The sequence below is a fragment of the Mustela erminea genome, chromosome 2, assembly GCF_009829155.1.
Source record: "Mustela erminea isolate mMusErm1 chromosome 2, mMusErm1.Pri, whole genome shotgun sequence".
NCBI classification, from domain to species: domain Eukaryota; kingdom Metazoa; phylum Chordata; class Mammalia; order Carnivora; family Mustelidae; genus Mustela; species Mustela erminea.
The window spans coordinates 142,214,532-142,227,066 of NC_045615.1; the positions used below are offsets into that span (position 1 = coordinate 142,214,532).

General features: G+C 41.7%; 1 protein-coding gene across 3 annotated transcripts in view; it reads left to right on the forward strand.

The window, feature by feature from the left end:
* The first annotated feature begins 5,851 nt into the window (after positions 1-5,851).
* CRACD (capping protein inhibiting regulator of actin dynamics) overlaps positions 5,852-12,535 on the forward strand; it is a 268,869-nt gene continuing 262,185 nt past the window's right edge. For all 3 annotated transcript variants that reach the window (XM_032334353.1, XM_032334354.1, XM_032334355.1), the window contains exons 1-2: positions 5,852-6,051; positions 6,674-6,765. The gene's annotated coding sequence lies outside the window, so the exon portion shown is untranslated. The remainder of the gene's footprint in view (positions 6,052-6,673; positions 6,766-12,535) is intronic.

Genomic DNA, 12,535 nt, shown 5'->3' on the forward strand with positions numbered 1-12,535 from the left:
TCTTAACTGGGGTCACTACATAGTATATCATCCAAATTGGGACACTTTTGCAATGAAATATATATATATATATTATGTCAGGACAATAGGTAAAAGTCAGGACTGTTCTGGGTGAAGAAGGAAAATATGGTCATCGTATTTTTTTTTTAAAGATTTTATTTATTTGACATAGAGAGAGAGAGATCACAAGTAGGCAGAGAGGGAGGGGGAAGCAGGCTTCCTACTGAGAGAGCCTGATGTGGGTCTCGATGCCAGGACCCTGAGATCATGACCTGAGCTGAAGGCAGAGGCTTAATTCACTGAGCCACCCAGGCGCCCCTCATCGTATTTTTTTAAAGATTGATTTATTTATTTGAGAGAGAGAGCATGAGCAGGAGAGGCAGAAGAAAGGGGGAGAAAATCTCAAGCAGACTCCATGATGAGTGCAGAGCCCAGTGGGGGGCTTGACCTCGTAACCCTGAGATCAGGACCTGAGTTGAAGCCAACAGTTGGACACCTAAACAACTGCACCACCCAGGTTCCCCCTATGGTCACCCTATTTTTAATGCAAGAATTATTTAAAAAGAAGCCTTAAAATTTTCACATAGTAGTTACGAGTTTTAAATTCAATAGTATTTTGCTCAATGAATGTGAGCTGCCTGGATCTTGTTTTTGAAATTTATTGAGGTTTGGGTTTTTTTGGCCTCAAACTTGATCAGTTGTTGTGACTATTACCAATAGTTTTGTACAGAATGCATATTTTCTGTTTGTTGGGTACACATCTCTTGATACTTTATTTTTATTATTTTAAAGATTTTATTTATTTATTTGAGATACAGCGAGCAAGAGAGAGAGAGAGAGAGAGAGAGAGAGCAAGAGCAGGGTGGGGGGTAGAGGGGGAAGCAGGCTCCCCACTGAGCACGGAGACTAAAGTGGGACTTGATCCCAGGACCCTGAGATCATGACCTGAGCCAAAGGCAGACACCTAACTGACTGAGCCACCCAAACTATATGATTTAATGATTTTTATTATATCCACAGAGCTGTGCAACCATTACATCAACCAATTTTAGAACATTTCATCAACCCTCAAAGAAACCTCATACCAAGAGTTACCATTTTCCACCAACTTTCCTTCTCCAACCATGAGTTCATTACTGTCTCTATAGATTAACCTGTCATACAGTTTAATTTAGTATAAATGGAATCATATAATATGTGGTCTTTTATGTCTGGCTTTTACTTAGGATAAGGTTTTCAAGGTTCATCCATGCAGCTTCATGTATCAGTATTTCATTTCTTTTAATCGCCAAATAATATTCCATTGTATGGTTAATAGCACATTTTGTTCGATCTATTCATCAGTTGATAGACATATGGATTGTTTCAATTTTTTGGCCATAAACATTCATGTGCATGTTTTGTTTGGCTGTTTTCATTTCTCTCTCTCTCCCTTTTTTTTTTTTTTTAGATTTTATTTATTTACTTGGCAGAGAAAGAGACGGCAAGAGAGGGAACACTAACAAGGGGAGCAGGAGAGGGAGAAGCAGGCTTCCCGCTGCGCAGGGAGCCCAAAACGTGGCTCCATCCCAGGACCCCAGGATCACGACCCGAGCTGAAGGCAAATGCTTAACCGACTGAGACACCTCGGCAGCCCTGGATGTTTGCCTTTAAATTCTTGAGTTGGATAAATTCTTTATATGTTCTGTATATAAGTTCCTTTATCAGACACATGATTTTCAAATATATTTTTATTCTCTTGGTATCGTTTGTAGCACATTTTTAATTTTGATGTAGTTTAAATTTATTTATTTTTTTCTTTCATTGCTTGTGCTTTTGGGTGTCACCTAAGAAACCATGGTCTGACTCTGGGATGTAAAAATTTACTCTTATGTTTTCTCCTAAAAGTTGTATAGTTTTAGCTCTCACCTTTAGGTCTATGGTCCATTTTGAATTAATTTTTATAAGTAGTGTGAGATAGTTGTCCACCTTCATTCTTCTGCATCTGGGTATCCAGATGTCCCATATGATTTTTTTTATTTTTTTGTTAGTATTTGCCTAATACACCCTCCTATTACTTTATTTTTAGATAGCATCATAACTTTGTAATTTAGGTGTTAGGTATTTGAGATACAACAGTTACCCCCATTTTACAGATTTGATGAAGTGTCTGATGTTGAATGACAGATCCATGCACAGAGACAGGAAGTCAGGACAATGGATAGGATAAGCATTCTGATTTCTCATCCTGCCCTCTGAGCCATTTAAACAAGCCCACCTCACTCGCAATAAATTCTGAATATTTACAACAGCTCATCCCCTGGAGTGGTCAGAGGTAATTAGTAACCTTATGCCTGATTCACAGAAACTTTCAAAATGGTGATACATGTCAATTTTCTCACTTTGGAGATCAAGGCTGTTGGACAAACACAAGAGGGCTCTGAAAAAGTGGCAAGGGACAATTAAGATCCTCCTACACCACAATATTTCTACTACTTTAGCTTTTCCCTACCTTAAAAAAATTTTTTTTTAATTTATTTGACAGAGAGAGAGAGGGAACACAAGCAGGAGAGTGGGAGAGGGAGAAGCAGGCTCCCCACTGAGCTGGGAGCCCGATACAGGGCTTGATCCTAGGACTCTGAGATTATGACCCGAGCCGAAGGCAGAGGCTTTAACCCACTGAGGCACCCAGGTGCCCCAGTTTTTCCCTATCTTTTTTTTTTTTAAAGATTTTATTTATTTATTTGACAGACAGAGATCACAAGTGGGCAGAGAGGCAGGCAGAGAGAGAGGTAGAAGCAGGCTCCCCACTGAGCAGAGAGCCTGACGAGGGGCTCGATCCCAGCACCCCGGGACCACGACCCGAGCTGAAGGCAGAGGCTTCACCCACTGAGGCACCCAGGCACCCCTTTCCCTATCTTTTGTCTTTATTTATTATCCATATGACTTACGTTTGCACAATTACTTTTTGTAATTCAGTTCATTAGTCTCTCCACCCAGTGAAAGATTTTATTGTACTCCTTTACTGAGCACTAAGAAAATTTGATGTTAATATACAGGGAAAGGATTGACAAGCAGATGTGCTGGAGAACAGAATCAAGAGGCTTTGGAAGTCCATGATCTAACTGAGGGGCTCTTAACCTTGGCAATATTGACATTCTGGACTAGATAATTCTTGGTTGTGGGGACTGTCCCGTGCGTTGCAGGATGGTTAGCAGCATCTCTGGCCTCTACCCACTAGATGCCAGTAGCGGCACCTGCTAATCAGCTGTGGCAACCAAAAACGTCTCCAGACACTGCCAAATGCCTCCTAGAAGGCAAAATTACTCAGGATTGAGAACTACTGATTTAACCATATAATCTCTTTCTCACACCCTTTCCACACCCCCAATACAGCAAGCAGTTCAGTGGTTAAATATTTTAAAAATTCCTCATTTCTGCATCTTTTGTATTATATTATGGTCTCTGAAAATCTAAGTCTCAACTGAAAGGTAGCTATTTTTTTTTTTAATATTTTATTTATTTATCTGACAGAGATCACAAGTAGGCAGAGAGGCAGGCAGAGAGAGAGGAGGAAGCAGGCTCCCCGCCGAGCAGAGAACCGGACTCGGGGCCCTAGGACCCTGGGATCAAGACCTGAGCCAAAGGCAGTCTTTAACCCACTGAGCCACCCAGGCGCCCCTAAAGGTAGCTATTTTAAAAAAAATTTTTCTTTCTTTATTTATTTGACACAGAGAGAGAGAACAAGCAGGGAGAGTGGAAGTGGGAGAAGCAGGTTCCCCGCCGAGCAGGGAGCCCCATGACAGACTTCATCCCAGGACCCTGAGATCATGACCTGAGCCAAAGACTGACACTTAACCAACTGAGCCACCAGGCGCCCTGAAAGGCAGCTATTTCAAAAGTAGAATAATGGGCTGATACCTGGTTCACTGTGTCACACTATTATTATAGCCCCACAGGAATGTGTTTGAAAAGTGAGGGAAAAAACAGCACCTGTCAAAAGTGGTGCTGATAGCTTCTGATTTCTGAGGCCCATAAGACACAAAGTCCAACTAGAAAGTTCTATTATGAGCATTAAATTCCCTAGAACTCTTTCAATATTTGAAGGCTGTATAATTCAGGGTATCTTGCTCTGCAATTTGAAAAGATAGTAGATCTACACTTCTTTAATGTAAATTTGAATTTTTATAGAGTATGTTTTCATGTAGCTGGCAAGACTAAATATGTCAAGAAAAAGATTTCAGTTATATGTGCTACACAGATTTAATTTTTGGCTCTGAGAACTCCTAGTGCTACTGGATCAAATTAGAAAGATTTTTTTTTCATTCCAGTATAGTTAACATACAGTGTTAGTTTCAGGTGTACAATATAGCGATTCTCTAAATCAGAAGGAACTTGCTCAGCCCCTTGCAAAATTCTTCATTGTGTTTATTTGGAATAAAGCAGACATCAGTTAAAATATGCAAGCACAGGACAACTGAATTTTTCCTATATTCACAAAAATACACAACCATATTTTATTCTGGATAATTAAAATATTTATTAAAAAAAAAACACCCAGTTGGATAAAGCAACATGCACTACGTTCTCACAGTATCAAAGTTTATTCTTCGAAGTCATGCACTTGCATTCCAACTATTAGTTCTGTTTTTGGCATTGGGGTATCTGGCTCAATATTGAGTATCTCTGAGGGTTACCTGTCATCTTTTTAAAAAGATTTTATTTATTTATTAGAGAGAAAAAGAGACAGAGCACCTAGCAGGGGAGAAGGGCAAAGGGAGAAAAAAAAAAGCAGGTTCCCTGTTGAGCAGGAGCCCCACCTATCTTTTGTCACAGAGGATTTATTTACTTTGTTCCCAATTTCCTGACTAATAAGGATACTGAATTACTTTTAGCATCTTTGGGGGTGCCTAGGTGGCTCAGTGGGTTAAGCCTGTGCCTTTGGCTGGGGTCATGATCTCAGGGTCCTGGGATGGAGCCCCGCATCAAGCTCTCTGCTCAGCAGGGAGCCTGCTTCCTCCTCTCTCTGCCTGCCTCTGCCTATTTGTGATCTCTCTCTCTCTCTCTCTGTTAAATAAATAAATAAATAAAAATCTAAATAAATAAAGCATCTCTGCATGCACGGTGAAGGAAAAGATCACTAGTTTCTAGAACTGATTTCCGAGTTCCAGTTAAACAGTCAAAGCAAGAAGTATGGAGGACAAGTCTCAGTGTTTCCAGTTAGGCCACAAAATGAAAAGTTAAAACATTTTCTTTAAAATATCAAACTCAATTTTTAATTTCATCGTGGCTCGGGACAATAGTGTCTGAAGTCCATGTCACCCTGTTCTGATGTACAGAGGCTCAGCCAAGCGATTTGGAGCCTTTCTGTTTCTGCGGGGCATCTCTCAACTAGTTTGACATCCAGGAGTCCCAAGGCTCTCTCGCCCTGCGGGGGTTCTGCGGGGGGAAGCTCCCTCTGGGGACCAGGTGGCTCTCCCGTTAGTGTCTGGCTCGCCCAGGTACCAGCGGGCGGCTTTGCCTGCCGCCGGTGATGACGGATGCTGCCCGGTTCCGACCCCACGCGAGCCTTCCTGCGAGCCCACCCCAGCAGCCTCAGACCCCGGGCGTTGGGTGGTCCCTCGAGCCATCCCCTGCAGCTCCGGAAGGCTCGCGTCAACCCCACGCCCTTCGCTCGGCCGGCTGCGGTGCCTGGGCACCTCCAGGTAGCGGGGCTGTCGGAGGCGCGCCCTTCCCGGCGGGCGCGAGAAGTCGGGCGCCCGGGGCCGGCGGCGGCGGCAGGCGGTCCGGGGCGAAGCCGGGCGGGGCGGCGGCGCGGGTCCGAGCGCCCGAGGCGCCGGCGGAACACGTGACCACGGCGCGCGGGGCCGGGCGCGCAGTGCCGCGCGGTGGCGGCGGCGGGGAGAGCAATGGAGGCCGCGGCCGCCTGAGGGGCGGGTGCGCTGCTGGTGCCGCTGCGGAGGCTGCGGGTGCTGCCGGGCAGCCGCCGGCTTACTCGCGTCCGCCGCCCGCGCGGGACCGCGGGTCGCCGTCCAGTCGCTCTGCCAGCCGCGGCGCCACGCGGGGACTCAGGTGAGCGCCCTGTCGGCCCGCGGTCGGACCCAGACAATGGGGGCAGCCGGCGGGCTTCTCCCTTGCACGCGCGAACCCCCGGGCTGCGCCCCCGTGACGCCCCGGGAGTCCCGACCTTGTACTGGCCCGGGGGGCGTGGGCTCGGGGGGCCCGGGGGACTTTGGGGCGGTGTCCCCGCGTGTCCGGTGCGGACCCTCCCCGAGGAACGGGCGCTGGATGTGCGCCGCTTTGACTCTCACGCGAAGGAACCTGCGGACCGGCTGCGCCCCGGGAACTTGCCGAGAGCGTGGGACCTTCTAATTCCCTTTCTCCTACCCGCGCGGCGGCATCCTGTCCCGGGGTCCCGGGGTCGCGTCCCTGCTGCGGCGGGGGCAGAGCGAGACCTCGCCGTCTGGGATCTCAGATGCTGACCGCGCTCAGCCCTCTCCGCACGCCGGAGCTGCATTGCTTTGTTTAACCTCTGCCAAGCCATTTCGCACAAAACTCTTGTTGCCCCAATTCTGATGAGCCACCAGTCTGATGGCTGAGGCAAGACAAAGGTTCTCCCTGTTTACCAAGGGCTGGAGCCGGGGGACTGCACGCTGCCAGTGGTGTAAAATGTGTTTTCCTTATCTTCTCCCAGGCGTTCTTGCGATGGTTTTCCTGGTCCTGTGACCGTCATTTCTTGCAGAGGTCTGTAGTGGTGAGATTGGACCTCCTAACCCTACGGATACGGTAGGTGGGGTATGGCTTTTATTCACGGTTATCAGTAAACAGAAGGGCAGACGTTCTCATTTGATGTTTGTTGTTCTCAGAAAAGAGGCATCGTAATATTTTCTGAATTCTGGATTTTAAGAAAGAATGTACACATAAAGACACATTGACTCAGTAGTTGGGGCGGGGGGGGGGGGCGGATCTAGTAACTGCGACCATGTGTTGTGAAATTTTAATACGGTTTTACGAATAATGGCCCGGAAACTGATCTGGTGTAGGTGAGGGAGTGTGAGAATGTTGGGGGTGGTGGTGATGGAGAGGGAGTGGTTAGAATACAAAGGATAAGGCAGTTTTAGTAAAGGATTCTTAGTAAATATCTTGTAGCAAATTTCAGTTCATTAAATTGTCAGTAAATGGATGTTCACGTGTAAAAATCACCTATCTTAGTTGTTGAATTATACAGAAAATGGCTATCAATTATTTGGTATTGTATGTGACTCAGGAATCTGAATACAAGAATCAATTTCGAGTAATTTTAAAATGTCAACAAAGGAAATACACCTTCACGATTGCCTCCTTTATTCTGTGAGAATACTGAATCCTAGTTCAGTACATTCAAGAGAAAATTGCCTGTAAGAAAAGAAATTTCAAAGGCAGGTTTTTTAAAAGAAACATTTTGAAAAATGCATCTTTTGTAGGTAGATATGGTTGCACTATAGATTATTTCAACTCAGAAATGTGAAGGGAAAGAAATCGTGCTACTAGATTGCCCCTTTCCAGGATTAAAATGTATTTTCTTCAAAACCTTATTTTACAGTCGCTTCTGACATTGAGAAACTTTCACTCTAAAGATTTAGTACTTAGCAGTAAATTTGGAGTCAAGAAAATAGTCATACTGACTTGACATACCCAGGCGTTTGGTGCAGAAAACAAAAGCTGTGTAGGTTTTTCTAAAGTATAATGCACTATAAGAAATGCTGGATGAATTTAATTATTGCTAGATGAAGAAGTATTTTACAAAAATTAATTGAAATTAATATGAAATTCTTCAGGGCAAGGGACAGTTTATAGTCTTTTTTTGTAGTCTGCATTTCTAACTTGGCTTATAGTAGGTGTTCAATAAATATCTATGCAAAGAATGAAGAAATGAAAAATAAAACAAATTGATAAAACTTGCATACAGATTGAATTCATTTGCTTCTTTTAGTTTAATGAACATTACTGAAGGCCTACTGTGTGTCAAAATTGGGCACAGTGTTTCCACATAGAGTTTATGAAAGCCTTGTGACCTTCCTTTTTTGGTCATTTTTGATGTACGTTTCTATGAAAAATGGGTTCCTTGGGTGGTATTAATGATCATCTCATATAACTGTGTAGCACGCTAAAGCATTTCATTTGTTGCGTGTAAATATACTTTCTCACAGTGGCCTATGGGAAGGCAGGCCAGATACTATCATTCCTGTTTTGTAGGTGAGGAAATCCAGAGAGGGTGAGATTAAATGACTTGCCAGCTCCTTGCCACTGAAGCAGCAATGCCAGGGACAGAAGCTGGATCTCATGCCTAGTGTTTTCACCTCTGAATCACACTGCCTTTTTCAAGCAATACTGTACTCCAGAAAATCACTCTCAAATTAGGCTTCATGAAAAAGTCTAACTTTTGAATAACTTGTATAGAAGGAAAACTTAATATTTTACAACCTAGTAATAACTGAAGTGGTTAAATGTGTGAATTCTAGAGTCAGGTGACTGAATTTGACCCCTGGATTAATAAGCTGCTAGCACTGCATCTCTGGCAAGTGACTAAATAGCTCCGAGTCTCAGTTTCCTCATCTGTAAAATGGTGGAAGTAGTAGTACTTTATTATAGGGTTTGGGGGGGAAATGAGCAAATGAAATCATGTGTGTGCATAGCACAGTGTGTATGTGGCACAAACTAAGCATTCAGTGGCGACTAATCATTTTTATTCTCATTGTAATGTAAAGCAGTGGCTTTTATTTATTTGTTTAAAAGAAGATTTTATTAATTATTTTAGAGAGAGAGTGTGCGAGGGGTAGGGGAGGAGCAGAGAGGGAAGGCGAAGGAGGGGGAAAGACTCAAGCAGATTCTGTGCCGAGCGTGGAACCCTGGGTCCAGTTCGATCCCATGACCCCGGGATTGTGACCTCAGCCGAAGCTGAGTCTGATGTTAAACTGATTAAGCTACCAGGCACCCTTAAAGCAGTGGCTTTTAATTTTTCTTTCTTTTTCCTTTTTTTTTTTTTTTTTGGCACAGTAAGAGGTGAATTTTATATTGCCATCCAGTATACAGACACATTACAAATACGTTTAAAGGAAATTCATGGATCAGGGCTTCAACTTCCTACGTGCAATGCATGCTTATATTTTTATTCTACCTTATTTAAAAATGCTGGTTAAGAACCACTAAATGATTTCAAATTCCATTAATGAGCAGGACCTTAAGTTTGAAAAGCACTAATGTAAGGGATGATCAGGTTAAATGAAAGAAAAATCTTTAATGAATCTTTATATTTTTCCTTTTAATCATTTACATCATTTGGAATGAATATTAAATTACACTGCAAATAGATTCTTAAATATTTTGTAGTAATTACAGTCATTTATTGAGCATTTATCATGATCTCGGTACTGTACTAAGCAGTCTATTTATATATGTTATCAAATTTAGGGCTCCCAACAGCCTGTAATTTGGCCCTGTGTTTCCATTTGATAATTGAGATTAAGACTCAGGTTTTATTAACTTGCCCAGGGTCATAAAGTTAGTAGAGATGAAGCAGGAATTTACACTGAGTTCTCTGTAGTCTCACCCTGTCCCAGTATTCTGTCCCAGTGGTTGCTGTAGATCTGTCATTCTTTTTATGTAAATTTGAATGGCAATATCAAGAATTTACCCCTTGTGGTACATCTTTTGTAGTTTCCTTTGAAAGGATCCACTTGAAGCACATTTTCAACTTAGTAAAGTAAGAAAGGATATTGGGTACACTGGTAATTAATTTTGACTTTGGCTGTTCTTTGATGTAAATATTTTGGAATAGCTTCTCAGGTTTTTATGATAGAGTCAATTAATTGGTCAGTTTTATTGAGCATCCAAAGGTTTAATATGTCTTCAAAAGAGACATGAAATAGCTGTGTAACTATAAAAAGACTTCATTACGAATGAATGCCAGCTTTTGTTAAGGCACAAAATGAAGACTTAAGAGCCACGAAGAGTATTTTATAGTATATTGATTTGTCTCAAACTTACTGGGCAGTATTTATTTTATAAAGTACTTGTAAGGAAGCACAACTAACTGCCCTATAATTTATTTTTTTTAATATTTCAGTTCTTTGCAAGTGTTTCTTACAATTTTTAGCAGTATTTCAACTTTAATTTTTTGATTTTTGGGAATTTCCTCTTTTAAAACTATTGTCAGAAAGAAAGCATGTTTTAAGGGAATATGTTCTATAAATAGTACTTGGAATTTACAAATAGGTGATTTTTTTTTTTTTTTAAGACTGTATATATTTATTTGACAGAGAAAGATCACAAGCAGGCAGAGAAGCAGGCAGAGAGAGATGGGGAAGCAGGCTCCCTGCCAAGCAAGAGGGCCTGATGCGGGGCTCCATCCCAGGACCCTGAGACCATGACCTGAGCCAAAGGCGGGGTGATTTCTAAATGAGAGTGGAAAAGCAGATTTCACTGTTTTTTTCACATTTACATCTTACAGATTCAGACTCTTGAAGTGTCTAGTTTGCCTATTGCCGTCAACTTGTATGAGTATCTCTTACAAATGAGATGATTACTAGGTGCTTAAAGATCTAGAAATATTCCTCCTGTTTTTGCATTATGGTGTCTCTGCAGGGAGCTTTAAACTTTTAACTGTATGTTTAAACAGTTTATTTGTTGAATTAAGGTGAGTCTTTTCAAATTTGGTAATTTTAGAATTAGAGTTTGTGTAGATCATGATGATATATTAGACAAAGAACAGCAGTTTCATGGTTTATTTATGTGGTTTGAAAATCCATGTGTTTCTGTTCGTCAGTCTTTGTTTTCTATTAAGATTAGATAAAAGTGAATATACTGCTTTATTTATTGTTGGCTATCAGATTTCGTCCTTAGCCTTTCGTCCTTTAGCCCTCAAAAAATTGTTTTGCCACTTAAGAAATCTGTACAAATTTAGTAAGCTTATATCTTACGCTAATTTATTAGCTTATTGCTTTTGTCTAACACTTGACCCTGAGTGAATTGGTATAGTTTCCATGAGCATCAAGAAACGTTCCAGCTGCTGAATCGTTGTTGTAATTTGATATTAACTTTGGTTACCATTACATTTTGTACTATTATTCTTTTCTTTATTGAAGTATAATTGACATACAATGTTATTAATTTTAGATGTACAATAAAATGATAGTACTGTTACTCTCAATGTGAAAATTCTTAGCAATAAGAGCACAATCAATTTAGATGTTTATGCTAGTGGCTTTAAGACAGAACCACATGCATGTATTAGATTTACATATGTGTGATTTCCACAGATACATGAGAAGCGCAAGATGTTTAACCTAGTTCATAAAATAAAAAAAAATCCTTAAGTAACTGTGGAAATAAAAATACAGAGTAAAAACCTTTAAAAGATGTTGAATGTCTTATACTTAACATGTTATCGGAAACATTTAAGAAGCCCAACAGCCCAATCATGTGTAATAGCTTTTATATTATAATAAGTTTGCATGTGAAAAGGTGATTCTATTTGAAATGTGAAAAGGAAAAGCAGGAATATTTTCCATCAGATTTTAAAATCTTGACTAGCTCTTTCAGATGTTTGCAGAATTTTTCAAAAGCGTATTTTAAAGCTTAAGGGGAAATTTCAATAAACTTGCTTCTAAAACTTGTACTATAGTAAATATTAAGTGTTTGAGGAAAAGATTCAGAAACTGCATCCCTGAAACACTTTGGGAGATATTTAAATCAGAAGTAAGTACTCAGCTCATTAGAGACAGGTTGTTAAGATGTAAAACAGGTAGCAGCTGCTCAGAGGAATTATTCCCAGTAACGAGAAAGGAAGGGACAATTTACTAAAAAGGTGTTGGGCTTTTACCAGGGAGGGTAAGAACAATCCACCCAGATGCCCACTGGCTCCCCGGTGAGGAACTGGCTGGCACTAAGAGGGAAAAAGGGGAACAGGTAGGGAGAGGGAGAGGATGCAATAGAGAAATTTGGTTCTTATTTAAATCCGAGATAAGCTCGATTCAATATATAATCTGTGAACATTTTTTTTTTTTAAAGATTTTATTTATTTGGCAGAGAGAGACACAGTGGGAGAGGGAGCACAAGCAGGGGGGAGTGGGAGAGAGAGAAGCAGGCTTCCTGCTGAGCAGGGAGCCCAATGTGGGGTTCCATTCTAGGACCCTGGGATCATGACCTGAGCTGAAGGCAGATGCTTAACGACTGAGCCATCCAGGCGCCCCTAATCTGTGGAAATTCTTGTTTATAATTGTTAACCCATGGTTTCCTCACAGAGGAGACATAGAAAGGAAAGACCATGGTCCTGTGATCACTGTTTTTGGAAAAAGAAATATCAGTACGCTGAACCCCCTTGACAAAGCCCTCTGTGCTCTTAGGTGGGGGCCCCAGCTGATGTTCTTAGGAAGCTTGTGGCGAATTCCAGTCTGCTTTAAATGATGCATGCAGGGTTTTCTTCACTTCGAAAAGTTGTTAATAAATTTAGAGTGACTTTTTCTCTAGCAGAGCGTTGTTGTGACAGACAGAGTGGACTTTCTTGGCACTTAGTGAT